The 24907-nt window shown below is 40.4% G+C and overlaps 1 protein-coding gene across 1 annotated transcript in view; it reads left to right on the top strand.

The window, feature by feature from the left end:
• LOC135503277 (uncharacterized) overlaps positions 1-24907 on the top strand; it is a 127493-nt gene that overhangs the window by 16199 nt on the left and 86387 nt on the right. The window contains exon 3 of the mRNA XM_064796781.1: positions 21219-21263. The gene's annotated coding sequence lies outside the window, so the exon portion shown is untranslated. The remainder of the gene's footprint in view (positions 1-21218; positions 21264-24907) is intronic.

Raw genomic sequence — 24907 nt, forward strand, 5'->3', positions numbered from 1 at the left:
TGTATGGCAACCTTTTGGGGACCTGCAAAATACAAAAAATGCGATCGTTTCATTGTCCTCATTCGAATTGCATTTGAGCTATGTTTTTGTCCGATGAGTGCGAGTGTGTCAATGTATAGATGAGATGATAACTGATTTGAGGCAAGGGTTACGCCTGCAGTTGGGAAGTGGCATTCATGACTCATGAGCAGCCTCATAGCCTAGCGGTTAACACTTCTGGCTACCACGCAATAGGGCCCATGATCGCTGCCAAGGAGAACCCTGGATTGTATTTCTGTGTAGCTTTTAAAGAAATAAAATGGTGGCTCTTCAAAATGAATTTGATACTTGATATGAGATCTGTCAGATGAGACTAAAAGCCTTGTACATGACTGTCTATGTCAGGGCCAGCAACATATCCCAGTACGTAGTTGGACAGTAGCCTGTAGTGGACTCCGTACCTCCAAAACAGTTACGACGCTGGTAAAACTTATGATGATGCTGATTGAAAAAGTGTGTGTCGTTATAATCGCTTCAAACCTGTAAGGGTTAATGTCCATATGCGCAGTGCTCATTCAAAGAACGCCCAGTTACGAAACACCAAAATAGTAGCTATAGAAAACCGAAATAGCCCTGTGAAATTTTTGAAATCTCACATTCTTGAAAGTAATGGTACACCCGGAGGTTGGTTATGCCCTGACGATTATTCAAGCGATTATTCAAACGAACGCCCAGTTACCAAACACCCAAAATAGCACCAACTCAATATACGAAAACAGGATTAAATATAACCTTTGGGATTGTGTCAAAAATTAGAATTTTCGCTAAGAATATATTGTCATTTGTTGACCAAGGGTCAGCCGGCTGTAGGCAGTATTGGACAATGGTTGGGCGCATCACTACGCAATTTGTCAGAGGACCCACATGGGTGGTATTGACAGGGATTTTGAGGTTTTTCTGCAGATTTTCTGCGACTGCTTCTTTTGGCATCTGTTGTTTTGCAGCATATTTAGCAGTGGCAGATTTAGGGGTGGTGCATGAGGCAAGGGCATTGTGCATGATGCGTCTGCCCCCTCTTCTTTCGTCGGATAGAAAACCCTTTTCAGGACACTTTTCCCAAAAAGCAACTACTAGAGTTCCAGACCTTGGGACTGACATATGCTGTACTTAATAGAGAGGTGTCTTGAATAGAGAGGTCAAATTGAATGAAAGTGACCAATTAGGGACCAATAGTGGTGTCCTTGGAGAGGCTGTCCTACTAAGAGAAGTGTCTGGTAGATGCTCGGAAAAAGCCTGTTAGGCGCTCAAACTTCTATGATGACTTTGTCACTTTGGGGCATATTGTTTGACATCAGTCTTAAAAAGAAAAGCGGGTTCTAAAATTTGTTAATGTGTATCAAGAAGTTTTTAAAAAGCTTTTAAATTTCTCGTTTTTTTGCCGTGGAAGTTTCACATTCGTGTGCGACCTTGCTTCCACTCTTGAAAAACTCCTAGAATGTTGCAGAGTATTTACACGCACCCACATGACTCCGTGTAGCGTATTGATCACTGGCATGGAGAAGGCGTGAAGTGGCACTTCGTATCACCATGCTGGAGCAAAAACTGTCAGCTATTGAACGGCTTTTGTGAGGATTGAGTTGCTGTACAATAATGTGCTTGAAAAACTAGAAATGACAGTTTTTATTGGTCGATTTTTGGCACATAATAATGGCCTTGACTTTTCTAAACTTGGGTATTGTATGCATTGTTTATTGGAAGTGACTACTTGGCAAGCCCGGCTTACCAAACAGCGACTTTTTCTTGTCCTGAATGGAGAGCCGAACTCATTAATATTAAAGTAAAGTCTCCAGCTTGCCAAACAGGGTAGATTTTTTACCTGTTTGGCAAGCCCGGCTGGCCGAACAGGGTGGCTTTTTAGTGCTGTTTGGCAAGCGGCTCTCCAAACAGGACAAAAAAAGATGCCTGTTCGGCGAGCGGCTTGCCAAATAGACCCGGCCTTGTTTATTATGTATGTTTTGGAATATCAATACAGCTGCGATATACACTTTAAAGGCTGAGTAAACTCTCAAAAGTAGAGGTTTTTGAGCTTTTGAGCCAACAAAAATATGCATCGAGTGGTTTTTCAGAGAAATGAAAAAAAACCTGAAGGTTTATGCATTTGTGATGAACCTCGAAACTTTGATTTTGATACGCATGCAAGTTTTTATCACGGAATCTATGATTGACCCATGGTAGAATCTGTGCTTTTGATAGACAGGCAACTTTCTTTCAAGGAATCTATGATTGACCCATGGTAGAATCTGTGATATTGATACACAGGCAAGTCTATGATGGGCCAATGGTAGAATCTAAGATGTTATTGGTCCTGAAAGTTGTGATTTTTTTGGGTACTGCCAACGTTATCGCCGGACCTAAAGCAGCTAGTCCTGTATTTAGAGCAAATTGGCTACGGGTCCGAACCCAATTGAACAGTTGAATGGTTTTCAAGAACTTATCACAATCACTTGCATCATCATCATCATCTGCTTCACCGTCAGAGGAGTGGAACTCCTGTTGAATGGGTCATTTTCAATCCAGATGGCATCTACCAACTTTTAACATCAGTACCATGAAAATCAAATACATAGCTGACGAGCATCGCACCAAATGCTGATCAATTCTAAATAATATTTGTCTAAATGCGACGCCAGGTCTCATCGAAGTCTTCTAAAAGTCAAATAACATCTTGACTGGACTCGTTCACAAAAGAGATCAGTTTGTATTAATACTTGATGCTGTCAGAAACGTGTTCGATTGTCTTAATTTTGGGTCCAGTGTTTGGAGTCTGGTTCTAGTTTGTCGTACAACACTTGGACCCCGCACAGAATGGTGTCGGACACGAGGGGGTACTTGGGGTGACTTCTGGGATCTGAAGTATGGTCAGACTACTGCGGGACAAAGAGAGGGTCAAAACGTCAACCATATGCAGCTGGGGACTGCGACATTTTAGCTGAAGTTTTTCAGAGTTGTCTATGTGGGCCCTTCAAAATATTTCTACTACAGTGGAACCCCGGTAACACGACTACTCATGGGACCGAGGGTGAATGGTCTGGGGTGGTCACGTTAGTGAAGTTGAAAATCTGGGGACAAAATGCATGATTCGGTGATCAACGCTGTCTGACTGAAAGCAAATCACATGATTTTTTCTGTCGGTACCCAAGCATGTCTAACACTGCTTATATGGTACTGCTCAAGTTGTCTTTTTGCTAAAACATGGATCAATCTAGTGATAATGGGTTAATGTGACCCTTTATTTATTGCCAATATTGTTAAATTACGATTTTTCAATAAAACACATGCGTGGTTCCCTTCTTGAGGGCTGACACGGCATTCTATGAGGGCTCGAAACGAATCCTCAGAGTCAAATTACATCAAAACAGAAGATTTGGAACAGTGGATTGAAAATACAATATTGCCGCAGATTTTATGCTTCAAATAATTCACAGCCTCTTGAAATTTACGCAAATCATCAGATTCTTGCCGAAGTCGAAAGCATTAGTAATGTTGTGAAAGTTTTTTCAAAATCTCAATGGACTCTGGAGTTTTGTATAGCTGTAGCGGAGAAATAACTCCGGGTCCAGCTGGGTTTGACCCCAAACTTTTGGCATACAAGGCGATCACTCCACCAACTGACCTCCAGGGAAAGACCTCGTTCATGGACTAGTAGGATCGATGCGACCTTCACAAAGTAAACAATCTTTAAAGAATACACCATTTGTTAAATATTTGAAACTTTTAATTGAATTTCAAATTTTGCACATATGTACTGGATCTAAATTTCGACAATGCTGTTGTGAAGACAGATATACAAATACTATACATACCAAGTTTCATCACATTTGTATGCATAATAACTGCACTACGATATTTTGGATGATTCCATTTCTATTTTCCTGGACCACCAGTAGTTACAAACAACCTGGGCCTTTAAAGGAAGCTGTATGGACACGTTTACATTCCTCCAAACACAGCTGTTCAAAATGGACTGCTAGTGGATAGTTCATTGAATATGTAAGGATTTATCGATTAGTTTACTGATGCCATTTAGTACAATGTATTTTGTAGAGTACCACAGAGTGATATCATCTGTAAGTTGACATTGGGCTCGGTGCCATTTGTTTAGTGAGCCCAGCTGAGGCTTTGAGATAGGTCTGCATCTGGTTCATGGCAAAATTATGAAAAAAATCAACTCTGAAGGATGAACTTTTCGCCCTTTATTCCAAAAGAATCAAATCTTCGATATACTGTAACGCAATACCGTGATTGATGTTCTGGTATATTTTTATTAAAGAAGACATTTCTGGTGATTTATACTCCTCGATGCAGATTATTGACTAAAATTTACTAATTATCCTATTGGGGATTAAGCTTCAATTCCATGTGGCGATGAAATTTTATCCTGGAGTACCATGTCCATGATTGAAAACGCTCATTCGCGTATCGATTTGTGATGCTATAATCTGATCGGTCATTGATTGGGGGGTCAATTGGGGCAGGCGATGATCGAATGAACGGACGTATTTAAACCTGGTTGTTGTACCGATAATCGTTACAAATAGGTGCATAGAGAGAAGTGTTGAAGTGATCTTTTTGTTTTGCAATTGTATTTGCATTTTATCTGAAGTGTTCAGAAAATGAGTGTAAAAAACCATGAAATTGTTGGCGCCATTTGCTTTACAAGGATTTTAGGCCTATTACGTGTAGCACAGGTCTTTTAGATTCTATACAGTACATCTGTTAGTGGTGACAATTTGACAATTGTATGAGTCTAGCTTCTGTGCAATTTGAAGCGGGTCTCAATCCTCAGTTTGGCCTCAATAGGTAACATACCTTCCATCTGCCACAGGGAGGCTGGGAGGTTGGGCCTACTGCTTCTGTGCAATTTGAAGCAGGTCTCAATCCTCCGTTTGGCCTCAATATGTAACATACCTTCCATCTGCCACGGGAAGCTGGGAGGTTGGGCGTACTGCGCTATGTAATCATACCCCTCGAGATATTTACCCATTATGACATCATGGTAACCAACTCTGCAACTTAGGCAACCAGCTATTTACCTTCAAGACCACGTTAGATAAACACAATCTGCTCTTAGGAAGCACACACGACTCTTCACAAAATGGTAAACAAGGATCAAAAAGTTATTTCCGTATTTTCTACTGTGCACATTCGAATAAAATTGAGCGTGAGACGCGATTAGGAAAGTTTTCTTTGACTCCACAGTGTTTTCTCTTACGTCGTTTTGTGTAATTTTTGCCGCCGGTGAAACGGCGCACGTCGTAATGACTTGTGACGGGTGATTACGCCCATATTACGGCGCCATTGGGTGATGTCATCCAGGAACACTCAAATCAAGGGCGAGCGTTTTGTCGTCTTCTTTCAGCGCGGATCAAGGCGTTTTGTGCAATGTTTTTTCTGAATGGCATCGCACCTTTTTGTTGTGGCACTTTACGACATTGTTATTACGATTGTTACGCGGTATTGTGCGGTGAAAACTGAGATTTCTTGAGGGGTGATTTTGTAATTGTGGCATTGTGTGTTTTCTGTAGGGAAGTTGAGAAGAAGCTGTTTTAGATTATGGACCATCGGCAGAAATTGATGCTGAAGATAGATGAAAAGTGATAAAACGTGTTATTCACTACTTATCATAGTTGTTGGATTTGACTGATTTTAAAAGTCAAAATCACCCAGTTTGTACAGAATTTAGTGCTCCTTCTTTAGCCGTGGGTTTCGATTTGATCGGATTATAAATAAACGAGATATTAGCAAAATTCGAGAGGTTGTGATCAGAGGATTTCGTCCCCGTCAAATTAGGAACAGGACTTATGATAATTCTCTGTGGCATAGCTGGTCAGGTACCTTTTCAAGGTCACATAGGAGGCCCTGGTGTCTGATTGTTTGGACTCGTCCATCTTCTTCCTATTGATGCACTGTTTGGCCGTGGTCAATCACTCGGTAGCCAGAGTGGGCAGTTCTGAAGCACATGCTCTCGTGTCTGATCTGATGCATCACATTGGCACCTTCCAGACTCGGCCATCTTAATCCTCTTGAGGTGCTGAAATGAACCTGGTCCTAAGGGGTTAAAAGGTGGACAATTATAATTATCCGTCGGATCAGTTTTGAAATAAGACGAGCAGCCGCCTCTCTCTGTACGAAAACATGAAACAAAACTCGCACATTTCTTAAAAGCGAGTTGACCTTTTCTCAGGAACGCGACGCTGTTACATCAATGACCCCCCCCCCTCTCGCCCCTTGGAAAATACTCTTAGTATCTCTCAAAGCAAACACATGATCAATATCCTTTGTGATAAACATACACATCCTAGTCTCAATTTGAATTTTACTACCCTCAGATATTTCGCAAGCGAGCAACAAACACTGCACTCCCTTGTCAGGGTCTTCTCACAGCGGGGATGACCTCAGATCATGGAACAGCCCATTAGATTAGCATTCCTCTCCATCTCAAGCAATATATTTTGAAATATTAGTTATTTGCGAATCCATATCGGCGATGTCCGTCTTTGATCAACTCGAGCGGATGGCATGTCGTTTACATCGGCGCGGCAGTGGATATGTCGATTTCAGCGGGGGGCAGGAAACGATGAGAGAGGGAGACCCTTTTGTAAGGGATCCGTTGTAAGGGGTCGTCTAAGAGATTGTGCCGAGCATGTTCTCCTTATTGGAAACTGAGAAAGGTTATGAAAGGGGTTTATTTTGACGTGGACATTGCTGATTGTTGGCATTTGCCATGATCGAGGGGGGGGGGGGTGCAGGAGGCCCCTTTGTTAGGGGTATGATAACGTGAATGGAGTTACAGAGATATGTTCTTGCCCAGGAAAGGGTATGGTGATGCCGATGGTAGGGTGTGCTCAAGAATTTGGGGTTGTTCGTAGACAAGGGTTGAATTTAGTTCGAAGGGGGCACAAGTTGAACAAGTAAGGAAGGTGCAGGTAGAGTTTAACAGTAAGGGGGTCACAGATTGAATTTGACAATAAGGGGGCTACTGGTTGAATTTGGCAGAAATTCGTTGCGTGAAATATTCTTTTAATATAATGGTGTTTTGAATAGGCCGCGGTGCAAGAAACTTGGACATTTGTACTCCTTTGCAAGAGATATATTGTCAAGGAGGGGTCAGAAAATGCCGATCATATCTTCTATGATGAAATATACAAGTTTTCTGCATGTCTGGTTGATTCGAAAATCAGATTTTATTTGCATTTTCTCAAAATGGCTGAAACATGGATTGAGCTCGCCTGTTATCATAAAGCTCTTACAAATATAGCGGCCAAAAATATAACGATGCTACGAATGATGACAAAGAATAAGGCGAACAAAGAAGGGCCACACTACCCTGAAACATAACATACGCTAAGTAACGGAATACGCCGTGAGCTACTACTACGATGACCAGTTCTCTCCGCGTCGAGAAAATACCCACGGCCGTCAGAATTAGCGAAGCCATTTGCGCAGAAAATGTATCAGGGATACAGACAGGGCCGGAGGCTGGTAAAAAACCTCATTAAAATAATCAATGGGAAGGAAGAATGTTATTGGCTAGGCGAGGATGGATATCGGGGGATGGGGAAGGCAGGGATATTAGCGTGCTGGTGTATGCTGTCAGGAGGAAAGATGGCCGTGTGGGTTAGGGCCAGAAAATAATGTTACGAGGGCAGCAATGAGAAAAGATTTTTGAGGGGGTAGTTTCAAGGGAACGGAAGTTTGTTGTAATGTTGGTCTGGGTTTACTAGTAGGCGACTGGGTGTGCAGGGTTGCAGGGATGTTGTATGTTTGTATTGGAAGAAAGAATTGAGCGCTCTTGAAAATAAGGTTTAGAGCTGTTGAAAAACCTTTTGCAAGTTCTTATTTTGTCAATTTGTATACATGTAGGTCTAATGAATACTCAGCCTCTAAGAACGCATCACTTAATGCGGTCGAGAGAATATTTGCGAGCTATTTTGGAGTCTCTTTGGAGGTATTTTCGATAGACATGAATATTCCATCGCGACCTTTACCAGATATGCTGATGAAGATGTTATATCGATTATTCATGGCAACAAAGGAAATCGGAGCGTCTTTACGAGATAATACGAGAGGGACACATCAAGGCCTGGGGGCCAACAAAAAATCTCATTAAAATAATCAATGTGGGGTCCGCTGTGATTGGTCGATCTTAGAGAGGTATTTGTCATCGTGATATGGTCGTGTGTTGGCGTTTTGGTATGGGAGATATTTTGTTGATCAAAGAGCGGGGGAATATTGGCTGTAATCGTGTATAGGGCTTCATGTGGGGCCTGTTACAGTCTTGCTAGAGAACCAAGTAATCTGGGGGAAGCATTTCTTGTCCAAGCGACATGCGATAAAATCTAATATTCATTGCAAGTCGCAGTGAGAGTAGATTTTGTTACATGTACCTACGATGACATTTGCATTGGCATGGCTGGGTCGGAGATGTGATTGACTCTCCTTTTGGGAAAGAATTTGAATTTGATGGTAGAAGTCCTCAAGATGAAAGATATCTCAAAAATTTACTGCAAAACTCCCTTAATTTTTTTAAAATGTCCCTTTCTCGGTCTAAATAGCTTCCCATCTAAACCCTGGATGACCCCACAGAGTTCTTGTTGCGTGAGATAAATATTGCATGACGCTGTGATAAATTTCCTGTCTGCGATGCCCTTTAAGCTGGCCAGGCTTCTGTTCAGCCCTTGATACCTAAACAGGAGCCAACAGACGCACATAAAAAAGCTCATTAAATAATCAATCGGAGTCGCCACAGATACCGCTGGGAAGAAAATGGACGCTTCGCCAATAAAAGGCCGGCGTAATTTGATATGAGCTTGACGATAGTACAACCTGATTGTTCTGGACGTGTTCGGAGAAGACGCGAGGCAGATTTTCATTTGGGTGACATGTTGGGAGACTTTTGCAAGGAAGAAATGTTGATATTTCCACCAAATGAACCGATTCTCCAAGGATTTGTCAAAGTACCGTGGTAGCTAGTCCTAAAAGTTTTCCAAATTTTTATTATTTGATGGACATTCGGTGAATTCAGCAAAACCTTGAAAAATTCCAGACACTTGAATAGAGTCGAAGTTTGATAATTGGGAGGAAAGCGCAAACTGATTCAGCGTCTGTAAATTTCAAACTGTATCATCTGAAGAAAAAAAAGCAAAGGTGATTCGCCACGTGGTGAATTATAAACATTTCACACTTTTCATCAATAGCTTACGATTGGTGATTTCAACAAAAACTAAACAATTTCAAGACATGTGAATAAATTCTCGTAAGTTTTATGACAATGACGGAAGTTAAAATGGACTAAGCGGGGATAAATTTCAAACAGCGACATCTTAAAATTGACAAAAGTCGATACGCCAAAACATTGACGAAATAAACATTAAAGCACCATCCATTAGATAATGGGACGACCCTTCATGAACCCCAGAAAGGTCCTTCAGCAAATAAAAGGTCCAGATTTCCCAACAAATGGCTTTTAAATGCCATATAAAACTATTACTTTGGGTTTTGTAAATCCATTTGAATATTTTAGTGCTCAATATATCAGTAACTGTTCCCTGAAGACCCTTTTTACTTCTCGGGTGAATTTACCTCACAAGTAGTTTTGTTGTCTTTCCGATCCTGGGCCATTATTCAAATGATAAAATCTATTAACAACTGACCCCTTCTGACCTCTTTGGGTTCTGCAATGTTAAAATGACCCTTAAAGGGGTACGTCGTTTATTATAAACGTGGGTTAGGAAAAACGATCGTGCACTTATTCACAATGCGGTAGTGAAGTTATTATGCATACAAATTTGCTGAAACTTGGTATTTATAGTATTTGTACATCTGTCTACATGACAGCAATGTTGAAATTTGTATTTAGTACCCATTAGAAACTTTCTCATTCAATTACAAATTTCAAATTTTCAAAGAACAGTGTAGGCCTTTAAATTTTGCAAACTTGGATTCCACAGTTTTCATTTTACAATACACGCAAGGTGCTCAGGATAAAGAACATCTTGCACGCCCATTAAAATAATATATCAGGGATGTGCGACGCTAATGACCCTTATGCTCACCCAGGGGGCAATGGGGTGTCTGGACAATGGACTAAAACGTCCAAAGTATGAAACGTGATGCACGGAGTGAGCTAGCGCATTGTTATTGTCTTATCTTGTCTTGTTTACTGTGTTACTCTTAAAGGGGGACATTGCTCATCAAGGATCAGGAAAATAGAAATGCAGTTATACACAATGCCATAGAGCAGTTTTCATGCTAACGAATTTGCTGAAATTTCGTATTTGTAGTATTTTTATATCTGTCTACGGAATGGCAATGCTGAAATTTATACTTAGTACGTAGTTGCATAATTGGGAACTTTCAAATTCGATTACAAATTTCAAGGAATGGCGTAGGCCTTTAAGGAAGCATCTTTCTTCTCAGCCAGTATGTCTTTCATGATATTGACAAATGCTTCCGGAAGAATCCATCATCCTCTCAACACTAAATCATCCGCTACATTCCGAGACAAAATGGCCGCCGTATGAAAAAGCAATATCTACAACCCTTCGAATAGCCATCGTTGCAAACCTACCCAACATATGATGTGTTTTAGTCCCTGTGACTCATGGCGTATTATTCAGATGAGAACATTAAAGCAAACCTTTAGCTGCATGTGGCAAGGAGGGTCATAAAAATTAGACCCTTGCGCATATCGACACCTGTCATTTCTGCGCGTAGTGTTTTAATACCGTGAGTCATCAGCATTGATTATTTTAATGGGACATGATATTCTTTGCGGGGACGGGAAGTCTTTGCCTCTAAGGTTCGAGGGCAAGATTATATGAAAAGGGTCTTTCTAGGGTGTTTTAATTCCTTTTCCGAGTCATTTCCCATTTGATAATAAGGAAGACATGTATTATGTTTTAATATCCTGAGTCAGCTGAAGTTGATTATTTAAATGGGAAATAACATTCTTTGCGAGTCTGTTTTGGCTTTCAGGGGCAAGATACGATAAAAAGGGGCCTTTCTGTGTGGTTTAATTCCTTTTCTGAGTCATTTGCATCTGATATTTTTCATAGGCAGTTAGATTTTATATTCTAATAGTCATTCGATTTGATTATTTTGATGGGATATTACATTCTTTATGTATCCATCTTAGCTTCGAGGGGCAGCATGGGATGAAAAGGGTCATTTCTGGGGTGTTTTTATACTGAGTGAGTCTCTATAGATTGATAATTTTTAGAGGGAATTATGTTTTATGAGAGGAGGGCTTTTAGGGTTGCCCTGATAAGGGATGAGTCACACCAGTCTTAATTCAACCATCAGGACACCTCTCTATTAAGGACAGTCTCTGTCCATACTAAGGGTGTCCCTAATAAAGAGGTTCTGCAGTACTTCAATTATTCTGAATAAAGATAAAACTCTACTGCATTGTACTATATTTCCCAAACACTGGAATAGAGCCAATCTACTGTCATCCAATTTGACGACCGAATCCAATATTTTTTACAGCAGCTCGGAGGCCTCCGTGCTATCAATCGCTACAAGCGTATAAGTGTATAGCTCTTCAGTGAAGGAGGTACATAAATCACCATGCCAACCTTGGGTTGTCGAAGCCTCAGTGTGAGGAATCCCATGCGTTCGTATAGATTTTGACGGGCATGACTTATAAAATATATCTCTGGTGTAAATAAGGGGAACGGGAATCTGTCAAGGCAGAATTTGTAGTTTTGTGATCGATGTTATGTTGTATTTGAAGTACAAGAGAACCTCTCTATAATTAAGGACACCTTGAAGCTGATCAGTTGTGTCCTGAATAGAAAGGTGTCCTGATTTGGGATTAAGGAATTGAACCCGAGGCGGAGGACCTTGGTTGAGTTACCAAGACACTCGAGGGTGGAGCTAAAATACAGTCCAAACCCGAGCCGACAGGCGAGGGTTTGGACGAAATTTTAGCTCCACCCGAGAGTGTCTTGGTAACTCAACCAAGGTCAGAAGCCGAGGGTTCAATTTCTATTCTAAAATACCTCAAATTTAAAAAGATAGGCCACGAAATAACTTGAATATGTGCGAATTTGGCAAATTCCATCCATCGCCTGCCCGGAGCGCCGGTAGCGCCGTTGTTTACATTATATTACGGCAGCCCGTATAGGAAGTCCGGATCGGCTCGCTCAAGTGACGCTAAAATCCGCGCAAATGGGCTATTTGGAGCGTTTTTCTCAGCAAATATGTGTAGTGCTCATTAAAAAACTTAGGGTGGTTGATGCTTCCTTGGCTGATTTGTGTTTGAAGCAGTGTTTTGAGAGCCTCAAACTTCTGAAGTGAGCTGTGTGCATGGTTCCACATTTTAGTGCAACCCGAGGGAACTTTGGTAGAGCATCTTGGTTGCGTGTCCAAAACACTCCACTCTCAGAACGAGGCTTATGCATTTTCCATTTAAAAGTTGACTTTACGGTACCAAGGTATTTTAGAATATAATATATAAAAGGTCATGTCTAAACGACGTCGACATGCAGCTTTTGATGAATGTTCAACGGTTCGTAGTTCATTTGGTAGGTGGCTCTGTGGTTTCTGGTCCATTTCTGAATGTTTGTTTAAAAACCTCGTCCGTTTGATCAGAAAATGAACTCGAAAAACACTTCAATATGTTATATTGAGTGTTTGTTCTTCGGGCTGTTTGTCATCTATTGATCGTTTATGACCTTCAGCTCGTGGCTTTCAGTGCCGATTGCACTTGAGTCCAACAGGTGGCGATAATCTGATGAACAAGCCTGTTTTGTAAATACTTCATGCGTTTTTATCAAATGTGTTGTTCGTAAAATATCCATGAGAAAAACATACATTCGTTCATGCGTCTATCGAATGTGAGTGGTTACGCTATGAAGTAGTTTGTTGTTTCAAAATATCCCATGAGAAAAAAACTTGTAAAAGTTAACATTTTTGGTCTCACAAATCTCATCCTGAGATTCAGGGTTTTTTCACTCCTTCGTCATATACAAAACCCTGTGTGGAACCAGCAACATCCACTCACACTGCATTGGGCGGCTGTTCTGCTTGTTTGACACACTGTACGCGTACCCAGGCATTTATAAGAGTGCCCCCCCCTGAGAGGGTTTTTGCGCCTTTCTGAGCAAATTTCTTGCACTATCCAGCATGATGTGTGGGTGGAAGGAAGGAAGTGACTGACAGAAGCTCTCTCAATAATGAGTCATGGTACAAGGTGACCTGGCATTGTTGGATATCGTAAGTCAAAAGCGGGGAAGCTTGTAAACAAAAACAGTCTAATGTTGCATGCATTTCATCTTAACCTCTCTAATAAAGTCACAACTCATACTCCTCATTCAACTGTGTAGTTCATCTCACTCACATAGTTTCCAGTGTGGATCTTCCGATAGTTTTCCTGCAATTTAAAGCCGATGGCGTAGGAGAAATAAATCATGATTTTGCTCTCGTATTGCCCCAAGACAAACAAGGGAAGTACTTATTGCCATCCTCACGATTTAATCCCCCGCTCATTTATTCATTTTCACCAGAAAACTGGGGAATCCTTTTAATGCCAATCTGCATTGTAAATCTTTGATTAACGAGCAAGTTACCCATCATGCAGGCAGGTCGAAGTGGCTATCATCTGACTGTCATGAATGATGTACTATGATGTTAAGTGGTGTTGACGATTATTTGAAGGTAGCCATTGAAAATGCTGTTGATAATGTCTTTGAAAAAAAATGTAAAAGAAACTCTTTAGCCTTCATCCCATTGGTCAAGAAGAGGTTATTCAGTACATGGCACCAGATGACCCTTGACCTTCGACCCTCAGTGACGTCATCTCCATATATACCGCCGGACCGAAGTACCTTGAAGTATTTGATACCATTTATTGCCTCGTCGCAAAATACTTCTCCCATACATACCAATAGCTGAGACAGCAGACTCCCATTCGATAGCAATATTGGAGAACTATTCTTGGACATTCCAGCAATCTCACTCACTCCTGATTGGTCAGTTTATTACCAGCCATTTAACAACTTGGATTCGGTCGGAATACGGAATCTTTAGCCTATGATTAAGTTGGGAGGGAAATGGTCTTTTTGGGGCACCCAGCGCGATTTGGGAAATTCGGAAGGAGCAAAAAATTGCATGGAGATTTTGTCAAAATAGCCTGAGATTTGTAATGGGGTCTTTTTATTCTGGAAAGTCAGGACAGGTACAGTAGAACCTTTCTATTAGGGACACCCTTGGGACTAAGAATTGCTGTCCTTTATAGAGAGGTGTCCTGATTACAGAGGTCAAATTGAATGAATATCAGCAATTTGGGTCCAGAATCAGTGTCGTTAATAGACAGGGTGTCCAGCTTAGAGAGGTGTCCACTAAGAGTGGTTCCATTGTACTTCTTCCACGTCCTCTGGGCCACAGGATGTTGGAGCGGTTTTGGTGCATTGACTACTTGGGTTTCTCTCCTTGTGTGTGTACCCTTTGTCCCTATCAGGGTGTCATCACCACTCGTGGCGGGGGTCGCGTTATGCAAAGCTTTACAATATTGGTGTCATGGGTAGTGGCGAAATTGTTTTTCCCCGCCGATCAATTTTTGGGTTTTCTGCTCTGCCATATCTATAGCTGCTGTTATTGGGGTATATGGGTATCATCAATGTGTGGGGTAGGGGGTCAACTATGGCAATATAAAGTTATCGAAACCCACACTGGGTGTCCGTCTTCAGATTCAGTTCTAGTTGTTAACCCCGTCTTTGAAGATATTTCAGTACGAATCCAGGATTTCCTTAAACTTGATTCCTGAAGTTCAATTATCATAATTATCTTGACATGATTTTTACATCAGAGACCCAGTTCATGATAGCCATATTAAAATTTCAAGTAACAACCTTATCATCATTATTTCCACACTGCAAACGAAGTATAAGGCCAAGTTAAAGAATACATTTGGTTTACTGCTTCTTTGTGTATGGGGAAATTAATGATGATACCATCAGAACTCATTTCACATTTGTTTATAAGTGATAATCGGGTCATATTCAACTTCTCTCCAAATCTGCATAAAGTATATGAGTTTTGAGACCACTGGGGTCAGTAGCACCTCCCCCCCCCCCCCATGAAGAGGTCATTGCCCCCACTGGGTCTAGATACATTTGAACAACTCTGATATTGTTTGACATAAACACGATACCGACTATAATCCACCAGTCATGCTGATCACAACTTTTCATCAATACCAGAAAATATCATAAGGTTTCTGAACATTATCATGCCGGAAAGCTTTTAATGTTCTTTAGTTCATGACTTTGCGATTAGAAATCATGACTTTGAAAGGTGACTTGATTTTGGGTCACTTCCAACTCAAGACGTTGCAAAATTTGTTTTGAAGGTTTTAAAATATTCGATATATCCAATTGTCAACTTTGATACAGTGGAATCCCGGTAACACGACCACTCATGGGACCGAGGTTGAATGGTCGCATTAGTGAAGTTGTGAAAATATGGGAACAGGCGGCACTGTGTGCATTAGTGAAGTTGAAAATCTGGGGACAAAATGCATGATTAGGTTTTCCCGCCAAAATTGTTGAACTTGATCATAAGTTTTAAATTCTGAAAAATTTTCAAACCCCAATTTTTTGGGGGGCTGATGATGTTTCTTCATTTTGAGCCGGAAAAAAAAAGTGAAAAAAAAATTTGGACTTAGAAATGTTTTCATCCTTCAGAGTTGAACTTATTCAAAAGTTATTCAAAATTCTGAAAAATTTTCTAAGCAAAAAAGTTTTGGCGCTGATGATGTTTCTTCATTTTGAGCCGAAAACGGGTTAGATGGGTGAATTTGGTCATTGGGACCGCCCAATCCAGTGGTCGTGGTCTGGGTACCGGGGTGGTCGTGTTACCGGTGGCCTTGTAATGGTAATTAGAGAGGAAACCATTCGGGACCGGCGATTCTTGGTCGTCATGGCCGGGTGGTCGCGTTAACTGGGTGGTTGCGACCAGGGTTCCACTGTAATTACAACAGTTTATTATGAATCATCTGAAACATCTCATACCTAATTTGAAACATAATCACTTACTCTAATTTGTTGAGAATTTTGAAATGTTACACTATTTTCCCTCCAAATTCTCCTTGAAATTTTATAGTCTTTTCCGTTGATAAGTTTCGACTGATTTAGTAACCCAACCCTCGTCTTTTCAAAGACTTAAGAAATTGCTTTAGTTCTTCGTATCAAAAGGCTTTAGTAATGATTACAGTCACTTATTCCTAATTGGCTGGCTTGAGTTTTGATTTAATTGGTGTCACATGACCTGTACTTTAATTTAATTGGTGTCGGGGCTTTCTGATAAGTGAAATACTGACGTATGATTGGTTAAAGGCAAGGAGGAAGCAGTCGGTTGGGATATTTCGGATGAATTTTCGTTGAACATCCCATGGGTGGAATTCACTTTACGGGAATGGAATTGCAAAAGGTTTATTTGGAAGTTTTTTAAAGAACTTCAGTGATTGGACCTCAAGCTCTCGACCTCTCTAATCGGCACACCTCTCTATTAAGGACAGAACTTGTCAGTCCTGAGGGTGTTCTTAATAGAGAGGTTCTCTCCATTCTGTACTGGATCAAAAACGACCAAAACTGAAAAGAAAACTCAAAATATCTCGTCATTGAAGATTCCACTCAATTTACAAACACTATACCACTACTGCCATCTGATGGCCACCAAACTAACTATGATGTTTTTTCTTAAGGAGCTTGTTACATCACTTGACAGGTTATTCTTTCACATAATTTATGGCGAAACGACATCGCCGTCTTTTTAGAATTTTGCCGTGAATTATTCCGTGGTTACGTTTGGTGAATTTTACGCCATTTTCTCAAAGTTCATGCACTGGAGTCTGCACAGATGAGTCGGGGCTTGGGATATAAATTTTGACATCTTCATGATTGATGAATTTTGAGTTTTGAAGGGAGGAAATTTTTCTCCTTTTTGATTAAGATCTTCCAATAGTTGCATGTGCCCCCTCTGGTCTCTTTGTTGACTCCCTTCTCTTCAGGGGTTTGGTATAAGTTGTGTGTCAGTTTTAAGGGGCATTTTTGAGGTGTAGTGGAACATAGGACAAATGCTGTCCTTGATTGAGAAGTGTCCTGTTTAATGATGTCAAATTGAAGAGAAAGGACCCATTTGGGTCCAAAAGAACTGTACCCAATGGAGTGGGACTATTAGTAACAGAGGTGGCCCCAAAGTGAGGTTCCAATTTAATCTTAAAGAATAAAAATAATAATAATTTATTCTATTTAAGTGCTACATTAATGTAAAAAAGACATTTTCTAAACACTGTACATGTGCAGGAAGGAAAAATTATAAAATTATTAAAAACAGTGACAAATTTAAAATAGTAGAACATTTGATAAAACAATAGATGGCATCAGATTGAGTATTTAAAAAAAAGGTGCGTTTTTAATTTTTTCTTTAAAAAAAATACGTAAGAACATAGGAATTGATTATACAAAATGAATCTTAGTGGGCTTAGATTTTCATCTTCAATATAGGCATCCTCATATGAAAAGCATTAAATCAACATTTAATTAAAAAAAATGAAAGTTAGTTAAAAGAATTGAAAAAATGAACCTGGTTACACCAAAAAAAGATTATGTAATTTCTTTTCATTTTTCCAAACAACATATTTTTTTCTGCAATTTTTTTTCTCTCAAAATCCAGAAATAAAAGGCCAACAAAATGTTTGCAGTTTTCACTCTATAAGCTCAGGAGGAAACCAGACCTCATTTGGTGAGAACCAGCGAACTGAAAACCTTACACTCGAGGGCGGAAAGATTAATTTTGTGATGTCGCTCAGATGTGCTGCGCCGGAGTGAGGCTCCGATATCAATTCCCGATCGTCACAGCCACAAGCTGACCAATCGGTGATCGAATAACACCGTTAGTCATCCATTTTTTCCTTGATGATATTAGCGGGTGGTGACCGCTGGACAAAGGGGGTATTTTTAGCCACGTAATGGGATGGATCAGACTGGTGGCCGTTCTGGTAGAGACGCTTACCCCTCCTCCGTGTAAAAAGGGTTTTAAAAGCGTAACCCTGACTCACCAGGAGTGTAGCTAGCGGATGATGAGCTGGGGGCCAGAAGTTATGGAAAAATGTGTTTTTTGAACACGGCATTGGCCAAAAATTAAAAAGTGTCATTTTGCCATTCGAGACCAAGAAGCTAGCTAGGTTTAAAGCCTGTTTATTCTTTCCTTTCCCAAGCAAATTGATATCAAATAAAGCTCCCCTAGCGAACTCGTAGAGTTCTTTGGGGTTGCAATGTGTCAGCAAGCACAAAGTTCCAAAAACAAAGTTGACAAAATGCAAGCAAAACGTCTCCAAAACATGACTATAACTCTGTCAGCCTCACTATTTATTCTCTGATTTCTGAAGTGGTCAAAAATTTATCGAAATCCATTAAACTAACCACCTGCCAATAAACATCTGCGGATGTTGATTTCATGTTTTATGGGAACATGCGCTCCTGGTGTCAGATTGAGATGGTGTTCACCTGGTCAGAGCCGATTGGGTGGGGATCTCATTAATTTGTGACATGCGAAGTAATCATTAGTGTGGGGTGTTTCGGTCGCAGGGAAAGTAAATTTTTCATTTCCCTTAAAAACCTCTAGAAAAGCATTCCGGGCCGAATTTACGAAGGTGTTTAAGAGTTAGACGCGTGTAAATTCTACATAATCAGTTTCAGGGCCTAATGCGGTTTTCATGAAGAAACCCTGCAAGGCCCTGACTCTGTCTATTCAGACATTAAACGCTGTTTTAAGCTAAACACCCTTTGTAAATTCGGCCCTCCATGTTTAAGCATGTTCAGTTGGCTAAAAAAGAGCTCAACTGTTCACACAGTCTGGGAAATAAACTTTTGTCAAAAAGGGATTCTGCCCACAACAGATCATGATTGGAGGTGGGGGTATAATAGCTTCTAAAAGTAACCAGCTCTCCGATCGTTACTGACCTAGGAAGCAGTTGCCGTGGCAACGTTATTAGTATATATCATAGGACATTTTTATGGCAAATTGGCTGTCAGGTTTGCCTCGTTATTCATGTCCACCTTTCTTAAAAGGCCGCAAAGAATGAAATCCTATTAAGATACGCCGCGAGATATGTATGAAACTGCCATTAAACGAGCGTCAAAACGTCTTTTGTTGGATGAAAAATGTCCTTTTTACGGTGTAATGACCAGATAAGAAAAGGTCAATATTTGAGTCGTTATCTGTGGAATTACCTATGTTATTTATTGAATATGTTTTCCTGTTAGGCAAATATCTGATTATCTATTTATGTGGCGTTTGGTAACCTTTGAGAAATTGACAGTGATCCCTCTTGATTTATTTTAGGAAATTAAGGCATTTTCCAAAAAATCATTAAATACAGCGAACCTCCCTAAGCTGACACCTCCTTATGAAGGACACTAGTTTTGGTCCGAAAGTGGTTGTTTCCATTCAATTTGACCTCTCTAATCAGGACACCTCTATATTTAGAACAGCACTTGTCAGTTGGGAGAGTGTCCTTAACAGAGAGGTTGTCCTGTATGAGTTTAGTTGAGGTAACAGAAGAAGTGGTGTCATTCACAGGTGACAAAATGAAGGGGGTATAGGGGGTACTGTTCCCATGACGATACAAACATATCTCAGATCCCGATAATGATTTCGGCCAAATCCTGAATCCCGCTAGACTGACCACTCTGCAGCCCCTGCCAGCCTTGAAAGTGTTAACCTGGCAACAGGATTAGCAAACGGGGATCAACCGACCAATATTTGTCAAAATAATGCGGTAAAATGAGAGACGTTTGGGACGAAGTTGTTTCGTCCGTAATCAACTTATCTCGCGGAGATAAAAGTCAAAGATGCGCTAGTAGAATTGGATCAAATGCGCGGAACGCGGCATCGGTGATCATTACCATAAATACGCCACGTATTATCAGATTTCCCGTCAAATCTCATCGCACAATTGTCTTTCAGAGGCGATGATCTGATCAACCAGTGGTCAGTTGGGTTCGGGGGCCGATTCCCGCCGGGACGGCGGAAAGTTTGTGACGTAAAATATCGCGATACTGTGGCTCAGTCCATCCATTTGGTCTTTTGAGTTTGTGGCTGAGTGCTGTTAACTACGCGGGACTTTGGAAAGTGGCTTCATAAAAGTCTTAATATTGTGGCTCAGTCGTCCATTTTGTCTTTGGGTTTGTGGCCAAATGCTGTTCACTGCACGGGAGGGCGGAAAGTTTGTGAGGTAAAATATCTCGATATTGTGGCTCAAGTTGATCGATGTTTATGACGTCATGGCCTTGTCCAATGTTCACAGCGCCATGTTCGGGGTTGGCCACTGTTTCAGTTTCGATGTAAGTGCTCAACTGGCTACAACCAGCTTTATATGTTGATCGTTGAAATTAGAGGTTTTGCCGGTGGTATATAAGAACTCGCTTGAAACCATCGAAATACAAGCCTAACTCTGATTCACTGGGCCTTAATTGTTGTTAATGAAATCTACATCGATATGCAGTAATTCCTCAAAGAAATTGCAACAGAAGAAATTGTAAGCGATGAATCACACAAAAAGGGTTCTCATTGAATAGAAACCCTGAAAATATAAAAAAGAAAACGCGGTTGCCTCCTATATTGTTAAGGGAACATTGAGAAAATTTGCCGTGAGCATTTGTGTCTTGGCAGTCAGATGAGAGGCTCCTGTGCTTAGGGATTAAAGCTTTTGGTCTCAACTTGTAAAAATGTGAGAAGATTCTTTCGGAATATATCCACCGTCAGTGGAGTTGTAGGCCGACATTTCTGTTGTACTTCAGGATACCACTTTCATTTGTGTTCAAGTTTGTATTACTGCCATGTTGAACACGGTCATTTATGATCCACTTGCTTTCGATTTGCGTGGCCAACTAACTTAGACAAATGGTAAGAATTCCAACTTGGTGATTGCTAGACCTTGATTGTATGTTATGTGATGCAAGCGAAAGAGGTATTTCATTTCATCAATGTTGCTAGCTGTCTTAAGTCCGCTTTGTCAATTTTGAGAGAGCTCTGTAAGAAAATTTCTGATTACTCAGTTGCCACTCTGTTTGTTTAAGATATTGATGTCTGATCTTTTGCATAATATAGTACCCTTCAATAACTACTACGGACGCAAAAACTAAATTTTTGCTTTATTTCCTTTTTTTCAGAATTTACAAGATTCTAAAGCTGAACTCGGGGTAAAGTTAATAAAGGTGAGTGAAGTGTCTTGCTCGAAAGTTTTTCCGAAAATGATTGTGCTGCAGTGATGTTCGATGAAACAGATGCTTTGGTCCAGATTTTTTTTGGAATGTCGGAATACAGTTATCGTGCATGCATCTTTGACAAAACTTGGCATTTATAGTATGTGTATACCTGTCTACATGACAGCTATGTAGAAATTTATATTCAGTACGTAATAACACAATTGGAAACCTTCAAATTCAATTACAAATTTCAAATTTTGAACCGCATATGCCTTTAAGCTAAATATCTAGAGTCTTTCTGGTAGTTTGTTCATTTGTGGCTGCTTTGTTTCGTTTTATTGAAATGATATATCGGAACCTAAACAGCCTGACGTGAAAAAAGTTCTAAAAAGGTCTGTTTTTATCGGGTTCAACCCTTTTATATGTCAAACAGAGAAAAGCCAAGGTTTCCTCTGTCAGTTTTTAGTATGCCAATGAAACAGGCCATGAAAAGTCTAAAAAGGTTTTTCTTTTTACCGTCACCTTTTCCCCTGAATGTGAATTCGAAAACAAGCCACAGTTCCTTTTATCCCTTTTTGTCGCAGACAAAACATTGCAACCTTTTTTGTCCGTCAGACAACGTCAATTATGACATGTATGATGGTATGGCCCAGCCTGGGGGTCGACTAAACGGAAGAATACATAAAGACTAGTCCTTTCCTTGCTTAAAGATATACATCATTACATCAATGCCCCTGAATATCATATCCATGCCCTTTTTGCCTTTTTTTGTCCCTTTTAACAAAATGGTCGATATGACCTTCTGAGAGGTGTTTTCTTCATTGTGTTTTTGCAAATTTTGTTCAAAAGGAAATGTCGGCTTTTCTCATAAAAATTAGAAAGCGTTGCGTGTTATACGGTCTTCTTGTGTCAGCCCTTAATGGATTAATTGTTACATCTAAAATGTATTGCTCTTTGTCATTTGTGAGGTCATGTTTTTTGCCACTACAGTTAGGCCCCAATTGACAAGATGTTCATGTTCAGATCAGAAGTCGGGGGGGGGGGAGTGTTACCTATCTGTGTTTAGGTGGTCTAATCACTTCTGTCCATAAATATTTCAAAATGGAGCGTATTGTAATTTGATGTGAGAGAAATCGACATAACGCTGAGAGAAAGTTTGGTGGATTAATTAGCTGCTTAATGATAATTATCTGGTTAATACTGCACTCAGACAATCTGGATGAAATTCCAGCCTGTCATCAGACAGTGGAAGGGGTGGGGCGCAGCTGGTCAAAAACTTTCAGTCTGGCAAAACAAGATGGTGGATACACCAAGTAGAGGGACTAGTTTGAGTTACCAAACCCCCTGTAGTCAGAACGAGGCTGGGAGAGTTTCCCTTCGAGTTATAGTCGTACTTCCACCTATCAAATCCCCGTGTCTTTTGCGCTTACACCTATGAATTGCCGTGTCTAAATAGACCCGTGTGTCAAATCCCCGTGTCTATTAGCCCCATCGAGCTCGATGGGGCTAATCGGGGGCTAATTTAGACCCGTGTTCAACACGGGTTTTTTGATAGGTGGAATCTGAATAGACACAGCAATTGCTAGTTCTAAGATCCGGCGACAGATGGCGCGGTGTAGTTGCCTCGGTATTGCGCGTGCGAAATTCTCCTCCAACGGGAAAGAAACACAGGAGAGCTCCCTCCCTACAGCGCACCTGTCGCCGGGGCTATTAACCATTATCTAACACCACTGATAGGTGTCAGTGCGCCCCGGGTTTTTTGACACACGGCGAAGACACGGGTCTTGAAAAAACACGGGGTTTTATGATAGGTGGAAGTACGACTTATATTTGTGATTCCACAGAATTTTAGAATTGCTACCTGAAATGGAAATCTTGGAAGAAAAGCACTTTTAGAAAGAAGAGTGTCACCCAGGTCACTTGTACCTTAATGACCGTTGTCCTAATCAAATGTGATATTTAGATATCGAACCAAAATTTCAGGCAAAATATTTGATTAGTTAGTAATTATCTGCTTATTCGGATTAAGAGTGAAAACCTGACACTGACGATATTGTTAATTTTCGTTAATTACCATCTTGGGAAAGTGACAACAGTTGTGAGATATCGTGGATGAACTTGACACGATTGTCGAAGAAAATTATTAGGATTAAGTGGAAAATCAATGGTATAATCCTAACCATATTGAGATTAATGGGGTGGAATTACATATCTAAAATCTTTTAGGCACATGTACAAAATGTAGGATTTAGACCTGTCAGATTTTAGTTCGCATTATTATCATTATCATAACCTTTGTAACTTCTGAGAAAATTGTGGAGATCTTGATTCAAAATAAGTGTACAATAGAATTTTTAGCTACGATAGTTAAAACAAAAAGATCCTAATTTTAGCAATGCTGTTGTGTACACTGATATACAAACGAATAGAATCTCTCTATCAAGGACACCCTCGGGACTGACAAGTGCTGTCCTTATAGAGAGGTGTCCTGATTAGAGAGGTCAAATGGAATGGACACAAGCAATTTGGACCAAAACTAATGTCCTCAATAGAGAGGTGGTCCTTGATACAGAGGTGTCTGCTTAGAGAGGTTCCACTTTACTCTAGTCTAAATGCCAAATTTCATCCAATTTACATGTATGATGACTGCACTGTGGCAATTTTACCTGAGCCACGAGAAAATACAATATTCATGAATGGCATAGGCCTTTAAAGAGATGATTCAGGACCAATGCCCATTAGGTTGCAGATTGAGATGGCGCTAAGTTACTGATGATAATTAGATGCTATCAACTCGTCTTCTTCCTGTGGTGACCAGTAATCCCTTCAGAAACCTTAGAAATGATTGTGGAAACACATCGACCGCGACACCTGTCCAGAACATCGTGACCTGCCGACGCAACGGTGTCCGCTCGCAACAAAATGTATCTGATTAGCATAAATGAGAAACAGACGTAATGACTGTGGTCATTTGCCGAGCGACATTCTATATATCTCACCAGATGCAACCTCGCATCGCTCCAAATGGGATTACAAAAACGTTACTCGTCAAATGATGGCAGGGATTCTTCTCCCCTCTTAAACGGAGAGTTCCAAAGTTGGAGGACGAAATTTAAAAAGTTTATCTTTGCGTGGAGTTTTGAAGTTATGGCTGGTTGTTCGTTTGAGACTTTCTGCCATCCAGCGCAGTTTCCACGGTAACGTAAACAATATGTTCTCTTGTTGTTGTCGAAGTTGGCGTGATTGTGCTGCCATAAGTTTGTTCTGCGCTTGAAAAGTTTTGGTGTGTTGGAATTCAGTTACAAATTTCAAATTTTTACGTAACGGCATAGGCCTTTTAATGTCTGCAAGTGTTTTGATTTGATAGTGATGACTACTGTTGATGACATAATCATTTGGTGAATCTGACCCAGATATGACATAAATAAATATATACTATTTTACTGCAACAATTAGGGTTCGAAATAACAATGTTAATTGGCAGATAAGGGTGAGACTCACTTGCGGTTATATAACAATCCTCAAAGCACTTCCTATTTTGAGTTGACTAAAGTACATGTGCATTTTGCATCAACTAACATTGATATTTTTGTCAGCTTAGGTTGAAACATGAATGAGTTTTCTGATTTTGATTTGGATGACTAGTGTAATTA

Source organism: Lineus longissimus, chromosome 19 (assembly GCF_910592395.1).
Source record: "Lineus longissimus chromosome 19, tnLinLong1.2, whole genome shotgun sequence".
Lineage (NCBI taxonomy): Eukaryota > Metazoa > Nemertea > Pilidiophora > Heteronemertea > Lineidae > Lineus > Lineus longissimus.